The sequence below is a fragment of the Anser anser genome, assembly GCF_964211835.1.
Source record: "Anser anser genome assembly, chromosome: 11".
In the NCBI taxonomy this organism is placed as follows: domain Eukaryota; kingdom Metazoa; phylum Chordata; class Aves; order Anseriformes; family Anatidae; genus Anser; species Anser anser.
Window position 1 is genome coordinate 15,921,485 of NC_139732.1, and position 19,413 is coordinate 15,940,897.

At 34.3% G+C, this 19,413-nt stretch overlaps 1 protein-coding gene across 3 annotated transcripts in view; it reads right to left on the minus strand.

Moving 5' to 3' along the window:
* Positions 1–19,413, minus strand: part of LOC310879844 (uncharacterized protein) — a 796,982-nt gene that overhangs the window by 281,902 nt on the left and 495,667 nt on the right. For all 3 annotated transcript variants that reach the window (XR_014571147.1, XR_014571148.1, XM_083794781.1), the window contains exons 5-6: positions 6,542–6,683; positions 1,085–1,184 (exon numbers count right to left, since the gene is read on the minus strand). The gene's annotated coding sequence lies outside the window, so the exon portion shown is untranslated. The remainder of the gene's footprint in view (positions 1–1,084; positions 1,185–6,541; positions 6,684–19,413) is intronic.

A 19,413-nucleotide genomic window follows, 5' to 3' on the forward strand; every position in this document is an offset into this window, starting at 1 on the left:
TTGGGCACTGGAACAGGCTCTTCTGGGAAGTGGTCACAGCACCAACCATGCTGGAGTTCAAGAACCATCTGGACAATGCTCTCAAACAAAAATTTAGTTTTCAGGTAGTCCTGTGTGGAACCGGGAGTTGCACTCAATCATACCTGTGGGTTCCTTCCAACCTGGGATATTCTTGGGATATCTTTCACCTAACTTGGAATGAACTTTTAGGCAAGTTTTTTCCCATCTTTTCCCTCCCTTAACTTTAAAACCCCAAACTAAAAGGTATACTGACACTGACAAATTCTGTAATGGTAACTGTAACACTCCTTTCTACTTACCTTTTTAACATGAAACACTAAAATCCACCCTAAATAATCTCACACCCATATGATGAGGGAAACTGGTCATTCTTCAGGAGAGTAAGGCAGGCAGCTGGGCTGGGAACAACTGCAGCCATCCAATTTCAGCCTATCTTGGCATCTGATTTTAATCTACTTATGCATGTTTTTCCAATACCTTAGATGAACACATTATGGCCCCCAGCAAGTTTGGAATGATTACTTACCAAGTCCTTCCCTTAAAAATAAAAAGGGAGAGGTGGGAACCACAAAGGTAGAACTTTTTGCATCCCTATATTCTTGCTGTATGTGATAAATATTCCCAGTACTGGCTATGCTAGAAAGAATTCTTCATCCTTCAAAAATAAATCCCCATGCACCTGTCCACTTCACAGTGAAGGTTCTATGCCTATTTGGAGACGACCTTACAATGCATCTGACAATCTTTCTTGATTCCCATACAGCAGTAGTAGGCAGATGACATTCCTCTTGGCTCCAGGAAGTGCAGGAGCTGAAATCCTGTTTAAATGCTGCAGAGAATGTAAGCACTCTTCTGCTTCTACCTCTTCTATAGAGTTGGATTTAATTTTACCTCTTTTCTACGGCTTCTACAATGGGCAAACAGTGTGTATTCCAAACAGGGGCTTTTCTCATTTAAGAGTCACTGAGAATGGTCAAAATTTTGTTCTTCAATCAATCAGTCTTTGTTTCCTCTCTGCCATTTTTTCCTGTCTACTGATATAATAAATGTCAGAAAATATTACCTTCAAATATACTGAAGAGAAGGAAAATCAGCAGCCATGGAGTTTATCTATGCTGACGTCCATTTCCACACTATATTTTCCAAGCTCTGCAGACACGGTGCTGTGAAAATGATATTGTTATTGTTTGTCCTCCTTGACTAGTGTTTAAAGCCATGATCACTATAATAGCACCAACGCTGTGTAGAAAACAATGTAGATCAGCACTCTCTCAGTACTGGTGACAACTGAAAGAATAATTACCTTAATTTACCCATTGTCAGAGATATGCACACTTCATAATAACTGTAAGCATATATTCTGAAAAACATTTCCAATATTCACAAGACAAAATTTTTGTTATGCCCTACAAATTAATTTCTTCAGCTGAGGTATGCACATGTATGTTCTACTTCTGACTTTTTAGTTCAAAGATACAATTACTTAGATATATGCTTGTAAATTATCACAATTCAGTAACATCTTATGAATCAAGAAATGTTACAAACTAAGCAGATAATGAAGATATTAGTATTTTGCCTGGAAAAAAGACTGACTAGTAATGTACAGAGTCCTGAAATCCTACAGAGAGTTATGAGGAGGAGATGAGCATTAAACAAGAGACTAGATCCATACAAACTGGTAATTCCAGAGAATGAAACACATAGCCTGGAGTTAGTTATTTTGGATCTTTCATAGAAGATGTAACAAGGGATTTAAAATAGCATATTAGCAGGTAAATCAGCTAACAAGTTGTATTGAAGAGGAGTGAGTGAGTGCCAGATAGGAAAATCTAAACTACTCAGTCTTGCTGTTGCAGCTACTTTGTCCTCCCCAACTAGTGTTTATAACTATGATGTGGCTACTGTACCTACTTTGAAATGAGTTGATTGTGGATTATTTTCCATGATTCCCAAACGTATGCATTTCCTCCACAGAGGCAAAAGGTGCAAGTGTTCCACAGCTGTGATTTGTGTTGAGCTCATTGTGTAAGTCAAGCTCTGTTTTGTTGGGCATTGTGGCACAGAACCACTTCAGAAAAAATAACAAGGATCAGTGACTGGTCCAGCTATGCAGGTACCAAACCTTTCAGCTATGAGTAGCAGTTACAGGAACGCTCAACGGAAGCATGACTGCCTGACAACCTCATAGGCTTAAACATCAGAAACAAGATTGACATAAACATTTACCAGCCTACATGGAAGAGATATATCCACACAGACTTTTTATTGTAGTACTGCAAAATGTACAGGTATACTAATTTAGACATCCTACTCTGAAAGTTACCACTATGTTGGACAGTCTGTATCATATAATCTTCAAAAACGAGTTCAAGAAAACTGCTTAAATGGTCAAAATGAGACTTTTCTTTCTGCTAATATCTCATTTACAGAATTTTTTGTTCATAGTACATTATGTTTTCCCTATTGTCTCCGCAAATATTTGTCATTAAGTACAGCAGTTCATCCATTTTGATTATATTCAGATCTCCACTCATAACCACACCTATCTAATCTGATTAACATAAAGTGATGAACATTACTGTCATTAAATATGACTAAAAGGCCTAACAGCTGAATAACCTTACTTGACAAATAAGGATATTTAAGAAAAAAAAAAATCTCTGTTCTTTTCTACCATGAGCTCCTTAAGATTTCATGTTCAAATAATCACTGTATAAAATGGCAAGGGATAAATTATCAGTATGATATTTAAGGAATTTGATTCAGAGCCTATTGTAATAAAAGTCTTAAAATCACTCACAAACATGGTGGTCTAAAACACATAGTCTGTGGAAATTATTTCAAAAGGAAGGCTGTATCTAGAGAAAAACAATACTAATTTTCAGAGTCATGGGTGAGGCAAATGTCACAAGCCCATGGGAATCTAGGCCCGAGCACCTCCTCCCCATCCTCTTCCTCTGCCCTTGTTGCTCACAGGACTGTTTCTCACTTTTTTTTCCTCAGTACCTGGGAAACATTTTCCCCTTCTTAAATGTTTTCACAGAGGTGCCCATAGTTTGGCTGGTGGCCTCAGCTGTGGTGTCTGTGTCAGTTGGGGAACCGGCTGGAACCGGCTGTGTCCAGCATAGAGCAGCCACTGGTCTCCTCACAGAGGCCACCCCACAGCCCTCGCTAACAAAACTGCACTGGGACGCCCAATATATATTCCCCAATGGTAAACACTAACCAAGACAAAGTAATGACTTCTAGCATTTTTTTGCCAATACTATAACTTAACAAAGGGACTGTAGTTTAGTTGCAAAGGTGCTGACAGTTCTGCTCACTTCTAGTGAAGACAGCCTGCCTGTGCAAATGGCGGACAGGCAGAATTACCAGTTGTTTACGTGCTTAAAGATGAAGAGAGGCAATACAGCTTTCAAGAATTTTTAAACACCTAAAATCTCACCATTTTAAAACTCTCAGTTTTATTAGTGGTTTATATGTAAATGCACATAAAAGTTTTTGATATTTTAGACATGCAACATAACTTTTAAAAATGAAGGTATAGTTATGATAAATGCAAAGACTGGGTAAGATAAACAAGAAGGTATGAGGGAAAAAGCACTGTAGAATTTAATTTACCCAAATGAATAAAGAATGTAGGTTTAGGGTTATCAAGAATAGGTCTATTTAAAGATAAAAACAAATGAAATACTTAAAATATTAAATTGGAAAGTGAGATGATCTTGCCTCCCACAAGAACGGGGGAAAAAAATCATACTAATTTGCATATGAAGAATGTTTTAATTGCCACAACATAAGAATTCCCTTGTTAAGATGTGAGAATAATAAATTTAAGACCATATGAATGGTCACGTCTTTTACCTGCTTTCAATAGCAATTGTTTAAAAGAATCAGTTTAATTTATTTAATACTGAGAAAGCAGGGCACATTTGATGACAGACACCCCCAAACCAAATCTGGAAAAACGTTCTGAACATCAAGCACCTGAATTGATTTTATGTATGAATGCTTGACCTAGCAAATAAAAGTTACATTTTAGATTCAGGGAAATCACATTTATAGAGAGCAAGGATTTGAGCAATTTTAAGATATTACAACCCTGATTCAGCAAAGCAGTTAAACAGAGAAAATCAACACTGGTTTCAATCTGCTGAAATATATGACTGAAGGTTCTCTTGGTGTAAGTGTGATCACTGGGATTGTTCATACATGCTTAGCTGAACTGAAGTCTCTATGAGGAATTTTAGGGACAACAATTTGGACAGAATCCTTGAAATGATGAAACTTAGTAAAAGGATGTTTTACTCATAGGAAGCTTCCCCTTTGAAGGCTATACACTTATACACTATACACACCATTTCATTTTAAGGTTGATAAAAGGGACATGCCCTTTATAAGTCAAATATTTACTGTGTATGATAAAAAAGCCATGCAAAATGACAGTCTGAAATGTAAACCCAATTAAAGTATATCAGAGAGTAAAAATGGATACAGGTCCAGATAACTGTTGAGATTAGTTATGAAGTCACAAAAAAAAAACCTCCCAAAAAGCAATAGCAAGCTCACCAGTGAGGAAGCCGTGCTGTGAAATCGGACAAATATAGATGAACCAAGTTTTATATTAGTAACATAATCTGTATAAAATTAGTTCATCTGAATATATGATTACTGTATCATTTCATATAATTCAGATGAAGGAGAGACTCAAATGACCAGCTTTTTATTTGAAGTCTTCCTGTGTTTGCTAAATGAGGTCATAGATTAAAAAACAAACAAACAAAAAACTTCAAAGTCTATTCAGCATATAATAAGACTTAAGTTCTAGCATAAGATGCCAGACTCAAATTTTGTTATATGCACATTTTAACTGACCCAGAACAAGAATCAAAATTCTGTTCTGCACAGCTGGTGCAATGTAATATTCTTTTACTGCCAAGAAATATGTGTGAACGCAAAAAGAACTAGATGACTTATTAATATTGTTCCTTTAACATTTAGACTTTTATGAGGACATCCAGAAATTTCAATAGAAGTATAATAAAAAGTTTTATATTTGGCATATTACAGAATAGTAAATGTAACAGGCAAACCTTAAGCAAAGATGAAGGATGCAGATATTCTAGCTTCAACTGCTCAGACTTCCTACTGTGTTACTTACAAATATTTACTCCAAGTTAGGATGCTAAACTCATTTTACAGTGAGTTTTTATTTTGATTCTTTTTTTTTTTTCTAAATCTAAATCTAATAAAAAATTAGAAGTATCTTTTTTTTTTTTTTTTTTTTTTACAGCACCCTGTACATTATATTTTAGGGTGTATTAAAGTGCTTTGCAAGGTTCACTCCAAGTTTTAAGAAACCTGTAAAGGAAAGAAGACCATAATTATATATTTAGCTTCTCTCTCTCTCTCTTTTTTTTTTTTTTTTGTAGTTTTGAAGGTCTGTTTTATGTTCTTCCTTCCTTGTCAGCTGGAAATATAATAATTTGGCAGAGGCCAGGGAGTATTTTTACATGGTCAAGTGACACTCAAATCCATTCGATGAATTGAGCACTCTTCAAGGAAAAAAAAAAAAAAAAGCAACATCTTTATCATCACTTCAGTTATTAAGACTGCCTATCTACCATTGACTGCCATGCTGGATACTATTAGAGTGCTTAACTCTTGTTTGGAATGACATGAGGATAAGACCAGCAGAATTAAGTGCCAAAACCTAAGTGCCCTGACTGAAAGTGAAAAACTCTAAGTCCAGATAGGTTTTCTTGTGTTTTATTGCTAGAATGTGTGTCCAGAAATATGCCAAGAACTCCTGTGATTTGTTGAGTGTCTCGGCTTTTACTAAAATCAGTAGCACATCTTTCATAATTGGGTCTGGGGCCAAGTCCTTCTTAAATTAATGAGTTTGTTTTAAACAATGTACTGCAAAAGTTAGATTCATCATAGTCATTATTAATTATTCATTTTCTGTTTAACATTAATAACAGTGTTTAGCATAAAAGTATTTAAAAAATGAATTGCAGGGAAAAAACCCTCTATATTATATGTGGAAGAGAATATAGGTAATAGCTAAAAAATCTGTCAGTTTTTGGATTATGTTGATATTTTAAACTAAAAAAAAAAAAAGGAAAAAAAAAAACAACAAAAAAACCCAACCTTCTCTAATTGTTGATGTATAAAAAATACCACATACTGTAAATAAAAATATATAACTACTCTCCTCTACTGTTTTCCCAGAGATTTCCGTGTTGGAGATCTATTTATTTATTTATTTATTTGTATGATATGTTTAAAACAACTGATTTATGAGTCTGGCTCCCAGTCTAAGCAGATTCTGCTGTCACAAAATAAATCGGTGAAAAATGTATGTGAATGTGTGTATATGAAAATGTGTGTATATGAAAATGTGAATTTTGATGATACTCAAAAGTCACTTAATCTGAACGTGTCACATGCAAAAAAGTTATTTCTCTCTGCAATGTACTAAGTAAATAAATTAAAGCTTATAAGAAAATCCTACCTTTAAATCCTATTTTTACTTTCAGTTTTCAGACTCAGTTTTGGCAATCAATTACCATAGCAGGAGGATCCCAATGACCCATTACTGATTTCAGTGGGTCTTCAACATGAACCGGCTTCCTGTATCATGGCCAGAGCTGCACCTATAACAAATGTTTCACTTTACTATCCATTTCAGCAAATGAAAATGTAAGAACATAAACATATATATTTGTGTGAGTGAGCAGTATCTACAGCAAGCTACATGAGTTTCTCCAGTATGTTAGCATGCACCATTCATTAAAACTGTTCTCTTGCACATGCCTTTACAGGCTGCAGATGTGCTTCAGCTTAGATTTTATGCAAGAAAATTCAAAATATATTTGCAAAGTGAAAAGCAACAATAAAAATATTTACATAAAGCATAAGTTAATGATTTAAATAAATAATGAGGCTATAATAACACTGTTAAATCTTTCTAAGAGGTACTTATCTTCAGAGCTGTAAATGTCTGTGCAGCTTTTAGTAAAAAGGCGAAGAATGAGAAAACAATGTAAACATTGAGAACTTTGGATACTGGTTAGTTCACTTCAGTTTTACACTGTAAATTATGACACACGACAGAATATTTTAACTTGTTTTTCCTCTAATTTAACTGCTGTTCCTCTCACAATCCTACTGAAGAACACCTATGCATGCATGCTAAAATGAAGGTGCTTTAAGCTAAGCTTTCTCACATTGTCTATTAGGTGAAAAAAACAGTATTCATGCTTCTGTGAATCAATAGAGTGCCACTGAAAATATCAGAAAAAAAAAAAAAAAAGTATTTTCAAACCAGAATATTTTAAGAGGGAGAGGGAGAGAAAGAATGAGAATCATAATCCTTTATGCTCAATGCAGAGCATAGACACAGAGAAGCGTACAGAATGCTGATGCCTGCATATATGTCCCAGGAGCAGTAGTTTGTTCCACTATTACTTATGCTTGCAAAATCCCAGCCCATAAACTGGTATTTTCCTAAAGATTACATTCGATAAGCACTAGATTCCAGTAGTTGTCACTAAATAACATTGACTCCATTGACCTCCTATAAACATCAATGGAAAAATTTCTGATGACTCCACTGAGAAATTCCTCAGCACTACCCAAGCATAAAGGATGGAACTTATAAATAATGAAGCTATTGACCTTGAGAGTTGCTAGATATTTTCACTGTACTCTTAATACACAATGTAATCTGAACAGTTACTGTAATATTGCCCCATAGCCTTTTATGTATATTTCTGCCACAGTTTATTATTATTATTATTATTATTTTTAATTTGAAGCATCCAATACAGCCAAAAATTCATATATCTGTTATTGCTTCCACTAATTGGCCTATAATTCCAGTGGGGATTGGTGATGAATGGAAGGAAAGAATTAACAGGAGGAGGTTCTGGTACAGGGCACTAGTGTTCTATTATATCACTATCATGTTATTCTCATAATCAAAAAAACAGTAAGGTTTTAAATTCAACAAGCATATTCTTTCTTTATCACTTTGAGTCTATGACAATATAATATTACTCTTAATTTAAATGTACGTGATACCTTTAAAGGGGTCATGGAAAAAGAATAATCATATTTATAATATGATTATTTTATATACATCATTCTTGGGCTGATTTATTTATTTATTTATTTATTTATTTTGTTTTGCCTTCTCCAGTGGACAGTCTCTGTCATCCAACTCAATAAGCTGCAAAGATCCACTGGAAAACGTTAACTTCTATTCTTTTGAGGATTATTTTCTCATGGCTGATGATAGGGAAACCTTATATTTACTGAGCCACATTTGCAGACACCAGCTCATGTTTTGGGACCTGTGGACCGATGGATATAGCTATTTATTCTAATAATATAGGCTCACTGAATAGCCAAAATCCAGAAATAATTTCACACTCTAAATTCCATTTAGCGTGTGGTTAAATAACTGTTGGGGTCAACAGATATTTTGTACATACTAAGAACATATGATAAGCAAAGCAAGAACAAAAAGCTTTGAAACAAATACCAATGTTTGTTTGTTTTTCTGCTTTTCATTAGTTGTTAGAGATGAGAATGAAATTACCACGTATAGGACAAAACACATTTCGTGATCCTGGAAGCAGACGGTAATGTAAATGCTGTTAATAACAGGTGAAAATTGATGATTCGTGTAATATGTAATGTGTTATGAAAACATTAAACTTACCCAGTTTAATTGGGTAACATTTACTGTCCTTGAGATTGATGTCTATGGAATGACAAGAAACTATATTTAACAAAATGTAAGGAAGGTAAGGTCTCTGCTACAGCTTATGAATTAGTGATGAGATCTAATGATTGATAGTAAACAATCTGTAAAAAACAGTGATTGATCAAGCTGTTTGGTGTCTTCAGTCTTGCTTTCATTCTTTCTTTCACAATCATTACTCCCTGAGGTTTCTTAGAAGTCTGGTTTGATAGTCCTCACTAGTACGCTCTTGTGTCAGCTGTTTGAATAATTTTATTTAATTTTTATCTTTGTGTCACTGTTGGGAAATAGTAGAAAATGCTATATACTGACATATTTTGATATTGGAAAAATTTCAAATAGAGATAGTGCTCATGGGTTTGTTTGATCATGCCAAAATTCATCTGACAGATGAATGAATGCTGCTGGATTTACTATGATAAACACTTTTGACCCTGGACAGAAATAGAACTGCAGCACAGGTTCCCAGTGTCCCGAATATCAGAGAACCAAATCATCTGTGTAGTAAACTTTAGATGAATTATGAAAATGTACTTTGCTGGAATTAATTTGTAAGTATATGAATACATATATAGTAATACAGGACCTGAACTTTGATATTCTCATGCTATTAGTGTTGCTGAAAATACACATAGACGTAATCATAATACAGTGGTCATAGTTAAGTCACTCTTCTGAGGATTTTGTGATTTGTGGACAAAACAATAACTTTCACATGCTATTATCAAGAATGTTTTTGAATGAATCACAGCTTTCAGTATTGATCTCACTGCTGTGGACTGCTTCAATTTTGTACTGTCTTTCCCTTTTCTTAATTATTTTTTCTTTCACTGCATTTCAGCCCTTGTTCCGCCCCAACTTCTTCAATATCATTCCATCCTCCATTCCTTCTTATAAAAATCCCATTCAGGTTTTATATATTTTAGGGAATTGATCATTTTCATTTTTTCTTTTCTTTATGCACTGCTATAGATTTTGCTTGTTCCTGATTACCACTGTTTGTAGTTACAGATGCAGGTGAAAACAGCTGTCACTCAGCCCATGTTTAGAGTGGGGCTTTGTTTAAAGTCTATTGGCTGCAGGTGGGCAGCCAGAGATTATTTGTTGGCAAGTATTGTGTCAGAGACTGTCACAAACTGACACAGTAATAAGCTTATTTCCACCCAAATGAGCTCATTACCTCCTCCTCATCCCAACTTTAGGATTATTCGTGCATCACTTAAAGTAGTCTGTGGTTGTTTCTGATCATCCTTTGGAGGATTTTTAAATTTACAGCCATTGCCCTGTATAACCAAAAAGATGAGGGTAATTGGTAATATCTCAGATCCGGGTAAAGTGTCTGCCAGTCACTTAACTTTTGTGCAATATCTGACACACAGCAGTGAATCAGTTTTTCATTTCACCTAACATAATGATAAGATGTCATCAATAACTAAATGTAGTATTTCATCTACTCTATCTAGTGACAGTAAATTGATTTTGAACTGCAGGATGTCAAGGCTTAAAAGACAATAAAGCTTAAAGCTTTCACAGGTTTGTAAGTGGATTGAGAGGTGATCTCAGGGCAACAGCAGGGTACAAAGAGTGGACAAGGGCAAAGTGTGTCTTTAAAAAAACATCTTGACTTAGAAAAAAAGGAGTATACGCATCAGAAAACCATCAACTGGAGCAAAGTAAGATGTAGGACCAGAGTTCAAAGTAAACAGAAAGACTCTGAACAACATTTCCCAGTATTGACAAGATATTAATGATTATTACTGTAACATATTAATATAATATATTATAAAGATGCTAGTCTTTCCAATAAAACCACAGTCTCTCTCTTTTCCCCAGCCAGTCATGAGCTTTATTCAAGAAACGGTAACTTGGCAAATAATACAAATACATTCAATTATAAAACAAGGAAACAATCTCACTTTCTTTGATATGCATAGCAAACTAATTAGCTGCTGTAGCAGGATTTTGCATGTTTATTTCCTGTTTAATAAAAAGCTGACACAGTGGTCATTAGCATCTTAGGATGTACTCAGATTAATATGCAAAGCATACAAAAATTATCATAATAATTATGTTAGAACAAACAGGATACAAAATGTTTAGATGAATTTAACTCATTAAATAAATCCATCTTTACATTAACACACTAACACAGACAGTTGCAACATTTTCCATCATGTAATATACTCAAATAAATTAAATACATCTTGGATTTGTCCTCACATTGTGTTCAATTTAAGATGATCGACTCTACTAAGAAACTAGCTCTCCAAAAATAGAAATCTCTTTAATGTTGTACAATATATTTTTTCTCCCTACAATGCTTTTGGCAATTCCCAAGTCCTCACATAGGGAATAAAGAGGAGAAGGTGAAAGAAGCCTCCTAATAGGTATGAGGATTAAATGACAGAAATAAGAGGAAATGTAGGAGTATCTTGAAGAAAGAAAAAAAAAAAAAAAGACTGGAGGAAGGATGCACAGGACGTGCAACATGCCACTGAAGTCCTTTCGTTGGGATGTTTGGAACATTTCCAGTGTTTTCCCCTTATAAAAAGCATTGGAATACCAAAAGAGAAGGTTCACCTGCTTCTCCGAGGAGAGACACACAGACCATCCAATCTACCCTTGGAGTTCTTAGACAGTTAATTTGATTTAAATCTAAAGAAACATTAGCTCATTGCTGTCTGTCCATTTATATTTTTAAGCATCTTATTTTGTTCCAAAAATAAAATAAAACGTGAAAGTATGATTAAGGTTGCCCAGGTAAAAATCACCAAGTTTGAAATCTAACCATAGCTTTTCACCAGCACAAAGCTTTCACTTTTATAACAGCAAGAAATGCACAGAGGGAAAATAAATAAATAAATAAATAAATATATACACTGCCAACTTGGTGTTGGAATCCTAGAGCAAATTTAGTATCATTTTGTAATTTCATTTGGTTTTCTGTAAATAAGAAGTAAGGAATGGGGGAGTAGAACTACCTATGGAAATTCATGATCATCTTTCTTTGCCTGCAGTTTTGTCCAAGGTTTTTATGTTTTTCTGGGGTTTGTTCCATCCAGCCTTTGTAATAGGCATTCCTGTTCTCCCCAGACTCAGGTGAAAGCTATGCAATAATTTTTAAAATGAAGCTTAGCATTCTTGCTCGCCTACTTATAAAACCTTTTCCCCAAATGTTTCTTTACTTTGTTAGTTTTAATCCTTTTCCTTCCAGAGGTATAAGAATGATGAGAGACCATGATGAGAAGTTAGCTCACTGGAATGAAAAGTGCAGCTAGATGTATGAGCACTGAAACTATTTTCACTTTCTTCACATATAGGCTACATTTATTAATTAATAATTCGATCTGTTTTATCTTTCAGTGAAAACTCGCTTTCAAGGATAATCTTTCAAACTGTTCCTCTTTACTTTCCAAATACCTCTTTTACAGAAAAAAAAAAAAACTTGATTTGTGGCCACTGTGTAGCGTGACTTTGTATTCACTGGTGACAAGACCCCAAATTGGCCAGAGTTTTGAGGTGAAACTATCTAGAATTTCCATCATTAGTACACCAAAGACGAATCAATATTCTGAGTCTTTAACTTAAAAAAAGAAACCCTTTAGCTTTTTATTATAATAAAAACACAAGAGCAACCAGAGATATCAAAAAGAATAAAAGGGTTTCATACACCAATCTTCCTTATCTATTGTGAGCTTGCAAGCTTTCATTTGCAGGCTTCATTTTGCTCCACTCAAAAACTAAGAACAAAAGTAAACTTTGTGCAGTTTCATCTGGTCCCCCTCAGGAAAATCTTTTCACCTCCTCTGCAGTTCCTTGTTTTCTCATGGTAGTGCCCCAGCCCCATAGTGTGATCTGTACAGCCTTTGCTACAGCAAGTGTCTGGAAGGAAGAAATAACCCCCTTGCCTGCACATCCTTTTTTTTTTTTTTTCCCATAAACATAAGTAACACAATTGTGGAAGAAAAATAGAAAGGAAAACACACTCAAAACAAACAAACAAACGAAACCCGTGAAATCCTACAACAAAAAGTACACAGTAACACTTCCAAAACAGCTTCTTGTAAATTTGAAATAATAGCAATTCATGACATTTTCATACATTCTGGCTTTTCTGAAGTGACTCACAGAGCATTCTATTTGATATATTCCAATATGGATATGTTACAATAAATGTTTAATGCAGTTTTAAATCTAGTCTGCTGATCCTGGATCAAAAGATCTCTCTCTACTGGTCTTGATGTCAAGATGTTCCTAATAACTGTATATTTCATGTTTTTAAAACAGTCTTTTTCCTTCAGACAACACTCCGCATAGCTGGCAGTGATGTCTTAAGTTTGTATGCAAGACACCTTTTATATATTTATTTATTTTATGGAGGTAAGTGATTCACGAGTAATAATGGCTTATAGACATCAAGAGCCAAATTTCTATCTGAACCATGCAAGGTGGTGTGTAGTTCCTACCTGCCAAGCTGATGTTAGCTGTTATGCATGTGCACAGCAAAGGAAGTTAACCGTATTTGTAAACTATCTGTTAAAACAAATGTGTTTCTGAATTAAAGGCCCTTTTATATATATATGTACATATACATATACAAATACATATATAGAGACATATAAATCTGCAGATTTTTTTTCCTGGTAAGAAAAAATTTAATCCTGGGACTTTGTTATTTTTCCCACAATAGATAAGCTTCATTACATACTCTTCTGAGGGTTGTATTAAGCCAATTAGGCTATAAGGCCTGTTAGTTATACATTGAGAAGATTCCATTCAACAATTAAATCATCTTTGAGATTTTTTTTTTATCATCTTTTTCAGAGAGGTTTAAGGAATAGAGACATAGGCAATCTAATGTCAACTTGACTCAATATAGATAGCTATACTGAGCAGTGATTTAAGATGTCCCTGCTTAAATTCCCTTCTGGCACCCACATCAAAGATGGCAAAATCTTCAAATAAGGTACATCATTAAGACTTCAGATATGCAGGCAGTTCTTGGACTCATACAGATAGTTATTGTTTGTTTTAAAAATAACTGTAAATATAATAGAGAGCAATTGGAGAAAAGCTGGAATGGAAAGACAAATTTTACAAATTAGCCTGGAAAGAGACAATGTCAGATGATGCACAAATCAAACCCATCCTCGCAAGAAAAACTTCATTACCTTTACAGGAATATTTATCCTCTTTCACAGCTTCTGAGCTCTACAGAGGAATATCTTCTACTGGTCCTAAGAGACTTCAGTACATGTAGGACACATGGATGAAGCAAAAAGGCTGAAGAAATGTATTGAAAAAGGTACCCCATAGCCAAAACCTCAATAGCCCACCCATGAGTTTAGGGAAAAAAAAAAAAAAAAGAGGAAAGAAACAAACAAGGCAAAGAAACAAACAGAACCACACTGGTTTTGCTCAAAACACACATCTTAATTACCCTTTTAATTTATTCTGCTGGAATGTGGGACGCTCAGTAAAACCAACCTATAAAAACTATAACTCATGTTGAAATACCTCATCTGTCTTGGTAGTAACTAATTATTGATTTTATGTAAGAACTATTTAATTAACCAGATACCTGGGAATAATAAACTGGTAAATGCAGAGGGAAAACTCTATAGATGCTCATTAAATTTGCCTCCATATGGAAGCTTCTTCAATCTTTTAGTTTTTTGCATCTTCAGTAAGACACTCCTCTTATCACTTGGTAGTGTTTCTGATGTGCAGCATGTTGCATGCTTATTTTAGATTGCTGACATTTCTGAGAACAGTTGGTTTGATATACATGTACTAACAAAACAGAGTTGGTGAAAGATTAATATTTTGTTGGCAAAGGTCAGTTGCGCGATAATGGCTTTTAGTTACCCAGCAAAACTTTTTAAGGAAGGTTACAGTAAATTAACCTAACTCCTGTCTGTCAATCAATATACGACCTCATGACATGTTTGCTCTTTGATAAACTGTTACAGTTCAGCATGCATTATACTACGCTATAAAAGAGTTAGAAGGAAAAAGTTTCTCACATGGACAGATTTAGATTCATTGGCAATTTACCCAAAGAGTGGTACACTTTATTTAGAAGAAGTGTCACAAATGTGCAGGTCAAGGGACAGTATCTAGGTGGGTGTTAGTAGTTTATGACTGTAACAGTGTAGAACACAAGGATAGAAGACTTTATGTTAATACAGTCAAGATAGAGTTTGGTGAGAAACTTTTTTAAAAAAAATTCTCTGTGTTTCTCATGCTTGCCAAACGCTCACACACATTCACTCCTCTTTTTCTCAAAGAGGGCACTGATTCAGCTCAGCAGAACACTTAACCATCTTCTTGGTGGTGGGAGGTGCTTAGGCTGTAACACTAAATGCATACAAAGATGCATCCTTGCACGTACTTTATTCACTTCTATCAATCTGCAGGATATGGAAAGTTTTGCTTGACTAACAGTACCATGTCCACATTGTCCCCCATACTTTTCAGGAACAGGGAAAAAAAATAGAAAAACGCTTTGTCCTTAATTCACTCCAGGCAGTCCTCAAGGAAGGTTTCAGTAAATGGAAGAGCAGGGAAGGTGACTCTTCCTTCACATGATGCACCACGAAGCACACTGAGAACATCAAAAACATCCAGCCTAGTGTTGTTCCTCTGACTATCACTCATCCAGGAAGTTGTCCAGAAGACCAAGATGGCTCACAACAGTAAAGCATTTGCTATTATTGAGAACCATCATCCACAGGCTAAGCATAACCAAAATATAAAAGAGATGCAATAATGGTACCCCTCATCTCACCCCCACAGAGTCAGGAACTATGACATTAATGTTTAAAAATCATACTAATATTCAAAACCCATTTGTTTAGGCATGAATACACTTTTTGTCCTTTTCACCTAGCAGGTTCTTTGTCTTTTTTTTTGTTTTTTTTTTTCCCTAAACCCAGAAGCCTTGATTTCATCCTGTGAATCATTAGGATGTCAACAGCAAATGTCTTGAAAATAAAATAGACTTAACTGAAAGGAAGAATAAGAAAACACATTTCTCACATCAATTTCCAAAATTGTTCACAGTTTAGTGGATGGCAACCCAAGAACTGAATTAGTTAAAACTCATTATTTCAATTTTTCTAAACATTTTAACATTTCCAAAATTGATTTTGCTCAGAGTTAGAAATGCCTACCTGTATGAAACTTCTGGTATGAAAAATCAAACGAAGAAATAATATTTTCTATTTTTAACTTTGATAACTTTTCAGTTTAAGAATTCACAGCTAACTGCAATTTCATTTAGAAATACTTATCATTTATCTTTTTACAACTTTTATCTTGTTGCAGAGATCAATACAAGAGATGCAACACAACCACTAGAAAAACATGATAGACACTCTAGTCTCAGAGCAAAGACTACCTTTTGCTGATACAATTCTAACTGGTACCTGATCAATCCACTTGGAAAATCAAAGGATACTATGAACACCTGGTCTTCTAATCAGTACGCTAAGGGCTAATCCCTTCTATTTGAGTGTATACCTGCCTCACTTGTAGCAAGTCTGATCTAGGAAATAAGACAGAATTAAAATCTTTACAAGGAGACTTGTGATTAATGAATTAGAAATACCAAAAAAATCCCAACAATATTGATGTAATTTATTATTATATATGGTGTGCACCGTATTAAAATGTGAAAATATATACATTGTATATATATATAATATATATACAAAAATATCATCAGGGCAGTTTCTAATGGAAAAAGATTTCTGTTGCTATCTACCATAGTCATTTTATTGCATTTTATGCTGAATTTCCTTGAGAAAAATATCTTTTTTTTTTTTTTTTTGTACTTTATTTTTTAAATTGAATACTAGGTTTCCTACAATCTTATATTTTCTTCTATTAAGATCACTGGAATTTAGATTATAAGATAATACTGTAAATTGAAAAACGAATCAACTTAAAGTTTATGTGTTAATCTTGAGGAATTAAAACTTCTGAGGTCTGGCAATCTCCAGAAAAGTATCAGGTCCCTGCTATGGTCCACACTTGTAATGAAAGGTGTATTAAATTACCTCATTTAACTCAGTTCAAAGTCATCATAAGCAATATTATCTGTGTATGTATCATCTTTGTATTGCTGTACTTTGCCTTTTCATATTTTTACTAAATAACCAGAGCCATCACCTAAGGAGAACAGAATCATGCTCCTCTATAATCATGCTATTCTTTTCATTTCAATTCCTTCACCCTTCTAGCTTGTAGCTAGTACTGAGAGGAAGTATTGAGCTGCCAAAAATGACATGTATTTTCTTATTGTATTTTTAATGCTTTTAGGACTGTGTCTACTGAACAAAGATGTTGTCTATCCACCACAACATTGCCAACTCTGGCAGTTATTAAAGAACAAACATCTTTTAGCAACACAGTATTGTACAACTTGCAGAAAGACTACGAACCACAGAAAAGAAGACAACAGTGATGAAAGATAATACTGGAGATTTTTTCAGTTCCCGATTATGACCAAGCAATTCTGGAAAGAAGAGAGATGTGCCTCTTGCCGAGCCAAAAGTTTTATTATGTTTTGGTTCTATTAAAAAAATCATACTACGAATGATTCATCATCAAGGATCTAATTCAGTGGAAAAAATAGTAATAAACCTCCCCCTCACATATTTGCATAGCAAAACCCTCAGGTGTAAACTCAAAGGGTTTTACGAATCTGGACTGTTATTTTTTAGGAGGTGGCCATTCCTTGTTCTCAGTTATCTGGTTATTCTTAATGCTTATATTACTTTTCACCAGTTGGTTATTCTACACTTCTGTTACACCAGGTAACAAAACAGGTATCTTAGGTGAGATACTTTCTGTCTCTATTCCAGTTAAGATCCAGTGTGTGAGAGAGCTAGCATATGAACATCATTTTCTCTTGGGAAAGAATTACTGGGTCAATGCGTTTGCTAGCGAAGAAATCTGAAAGCCATGACTGGAGCATACCGAGGTAAGAACAGAGGACAGCACTTCACATTAAAGATATTCGCCTAGCAATTGTGTGAGGATAAAAGCAGCAAAGTAGGGCAACATATATATATATATATATATATGTATATATATACACGTCCTCACACGCTTGAGATGTGCTTCTTCGTTTCTTGTATCAGTGACTCAGAACAACATCAGCTCTGTCAGTAAGCAACTTCTTAGCTATTTTTAAAAATAATCTTCTTACTTTGAAGTTTTCAGATTATTATAAGAATTGATTTTATACTAATAAAATTACTTAGCTTTACCACTGATAATCATACATGTGGGCCTATGCCTCTGTTCTTACAGGATCTCATTTTTCTTCAATTGGGTTTTCCAGAATTGCTTGGGTATTACCTGCACATCATGCTACAGAATAACCTCTATCAACTGGGGAGATATCCATGGTCACAGTTAGAATGACAAAAAAATTATTTCCTAGAAAAGCTAAATGCAGTCTGAATCCAAGTCAAGGTAACATGGGGTACTTAAGGTAAAATCAGGCAAGGTTTACAGGCTGTAGATTTAAGCATGAAAATCCTTCAGAGAGCTTTAATTCAGCAGCTGCTAAACTGTTGTAAAAACCATACCACATCATACTTCTTCTTATACAGCATTGGTATAATTATTGGGAACACAGTAAAAAGCAAATTGCAGAAAAACAGAAGAGAAATTTCTAGTGATAATAAATCCCCTGATATTCTTAGCCAAAAAAAAAAAAAAAAGGTTTTGTGCTCCTGCAAGTGGCTAAAATAATATTTTGGAAACTTTTGTTCTGTCTTGAGCTTGTATTAATTTAGCAATGAGAAACATCTTAAAAGCAATACTATTTGTAACTGTGTCTCTTTTGTGAAATATACCCAATAGAAATTGCAAAAGCTAATTAGCAAATAATCTAATCAATAGCATTGCTTTAGTGTGTATCATTAAAATGTAATTTTATTTTATTTTTTTACTGCCTTTTATTAAGACTTCAGGTTGCACAATTTAAATGCCACGGCAATAGTGACAAAATTTAAATGAAGATTAATTACTGACTTCAGTTAGACCACATAAAGATTACCTGCTGTATTATACAACCCCTCTACATTCAACTATGCAAGGTGACATAACAAACACAGAAATTTAGCTGCTCTCTTAAACACAACATCACTGAAGCGTGGTTACTGTTGGTAAGGTGAAGCAGTAACTAACTGAATAGCAAACTTCAGTATGCTTATGAGGAAAAAACCCACACATCTTCAGGGAGCCCAAATATTTCAAACAGGATATTTCAGATAATAAGATATGAGAATTAATCAAAAGAAATTTGAGCTGCTCTGACTGCATGGTAGAAACCTCTGATGAGAGAAAACAAAGGAAAATTACAGGCAAGATTGACAACAGGGATAAACATAACCAAAAAAAAGAAAATTATGACTGGCAATTTATCAAAATGTGGATGTCCAAAAATGTTTTCCTTATAAAAAAGTGTAATTTTGGTCAAGGATCCAATACAGTAAAGGCAAAAATACGAAAGGAAAACAAAATAATAAGAATAGTATCAAGTACATTATTTTTAATATAACCAATAAACAGATAAATAACTATAGAAGTCAATACAC